This window comes from Prosopis cineraria, unplaced genomic scaffold (genome assembly GCF_029017545.1).
Source record: "Prosopis cineraria cultivar Desert tree isolate PC_DT_omini unplaced genomic scaffold, ASM2901754v1 PC12, whole genome shotgun sequence".
NCBI lineage: Eukaryota > Viridiplantae > Streptophyta > Magnoliopsida > Fabales > Fabaceae > Prosopis > Prosopis cineraria.
Window position 1 is genome coordinate 18144344 of NW_026555343.1, and position 2337 is coordinate 18146680.

The 2337-nt window shown below is 38.4% G+C and overlaps 1 non-coding gene across 1 annotated transcript; it reads left to right on the forward strand.

Moving 5' to 3' along the window:
• Positions 1-1696: 1696 nt before the first annotated feature.
• LOC129289721 (small nucleolar RNA R71) lies at positions 1697-1803 on the forward strand. The gene has a single exon (XR_008588211.1). It is a non-coding gene; the product is annotated as a small nucleolar RNA R71 (small nucleolar RNA).
• Positions 1804-2337: the final 534 nt, after the last annotated feature.

Here is a 2337-nt window from a genome sequence, read left to right on the forward strand (position 1 = left end):
GTCTTCTAACACTTCTATCCGCTAATTGGCATATCATAGGTGTTTTATGCATGCAATCAAGACTCAAGGCATGATAAATTGAAAGAGGCATAACATTAATGGCTGCACCTAAGTCTATCAATGCATGAGAAAAATGTGTGTTGCCAATCTTGCATGGAATTGTGAAGGAACCGAGGTCCTCACATTTTATAGGGAGTTGAGGCTTCATGATAGCACTCACAGATGAGGGTAATTGTACCCTTGCATTAGGCCTAAATTTTCTTTTATTTGTACAACAATCTTTTAAAAATTTGGCATACTTAGGAAAGTTCTTAACTACATCCATCAAGGGTACATTAACATGAATCTTATGGAAGAAATCATATACCTCTTGATCAAATTGTCCCTTCACTTGCTTAGGGACCACTTGTGCTTGTGGAAAAGGAAGCTTCTTCATAATCTCTTGACTTTGCTTTCCTTCTTCCTTCCTTGAACTCTCCTTTCTTGTTTCACTTTGCTTGGCCTCTCCCTCTTTTTCCTTGCAAAACAACTCAGCCATAGTCCCCTTTTCCACCTTAGATGGTGGTTGCTCACATATGATCTCCTCAATGTTTTCATCCTCATCATCTCTACAAAAAGATGCATCATTAGGAGCAAAAGAAGAACTAGAAACATTAATATCAATTGAAGAATTTAAAGAGGGCTTCTCGGCCTTCCCTTGTCTTTTGTCTTCTTGTACTCTTTCTCCCAACTCCTTGCCACTCCTCAATGTGATAGCATTAAGATTAGCTTTAGGATTAGCAACGGTATTGGATGGTAATGTAAAGGCTTGAGCATTGGCTGCACTTAATTGGTTAGCAAGCATATTCATTTGAGAAGTAAGGGCATCAATTTTAGAGTTCATGTTCTCACACTTGTTACCCATACTCTCTACCTTGTTCCCTAAGCCATCATACATGTTTTTATACAAGGAGTTCATTTCAATCAATTGCTTACGTAACACATTCACATCATTAGAAGAGTTTGAATTAGAAGAACTCTCAATTGGAACAAGCCTCCTATCACTATAAGAAATAGAGAAGGTACAAGAGAATTACCACTTGGATTGTAGCTTTGAGAAGAGCTACCTTGAGACAAATGAGGTGGAAGGTCACGGCCAAAGGTGTTTTGATAGGATCCTCTTTGTTGATTGTCTTGTAAAGCCACATTTGGATTTGAATAGGAGAAATTAGGATGGTCTCTCCATGATTAGGATGGTCTCTCCATGAAGGGTTATAAGTATTAGAATAAGCTCCTTGCCCTTGCCTCCCACCATAGGATTGTTTTCCATTATAGATAGCATTTACTTGTTCAAACTTAATAGGACAATTGCTTTCTACATGTATAGGTGAGTCATAAAAAGTACAAGAATAAGGGACAAGTGCTTGAGAAGTACTTACATTGCTCACTTGAGATATTTGTGGAGCCAACATTCTCCCAATCTCGGCAACTAGCAAGTCCACATATGAATCATTAAGAATTTGAAGAACCTACCATATTCACATTTCTCTTTTCCCTTGTAGAGTATTGAGCACCACTTGAAGCCATCTTGTCAATTAGTTCCCAAGCCTTTAAGGAAGTGAGGTCAATCAAGCATCCACCACTAGCGGCATCAATGTTAACTTTGTCTCTTGGAATCAAGCCCTCATAGAAATATTGGACTAAATTCTCACTAGAAATTTGATGGTGTGGGCATTTAGCCAAAAGGCCTTAGAATCTAGTCCAATACTCATAGAGACTCTCATCCTCTCCTTGTTGGACCCCATAGATTTGCTTCCTCAAATTGGTGACCTTGGAATTTGGAAAGAATTTATCTAAGAAGAGTCTTCTTAGCTCGGCCCATGTGCTCACTTTCACATAAGAAGGGTAGTTGAAATACCACTCCTTTGCTAAACCTTCAAGAGAAAATACAAAAGCCTTAGCTTGAACATCATCAACATTTACATGCATAGGCTTCATAGTATCACAAACCAATAGGAGAGTATGCAAAAACCTATGGCAATCCTCTCCCGGTAACCCATGAAATTTAGGCAATGCATTAATCAAAGAGGATTTAATTTCAAATTGAACATTAGTAGGAGGAACATATAAGCCATAAGGATTATCATGCCAATTAGGTTGAGTTAATTGCCTAATGCTCCTCTCCTCTCTAGGGTTATGCAAGCCTTCAAATTCATTATTAACATGGCCATCATCATGCAAATTCTCATTCCCATTCCCATGGCCCTCATTATGCACATGCTCATGTCCTAAGATACCTTCCATTGTTGAATTACAAACCAAATGAGAATCAAGAATAGGTTGTGATCTTCTCAATCT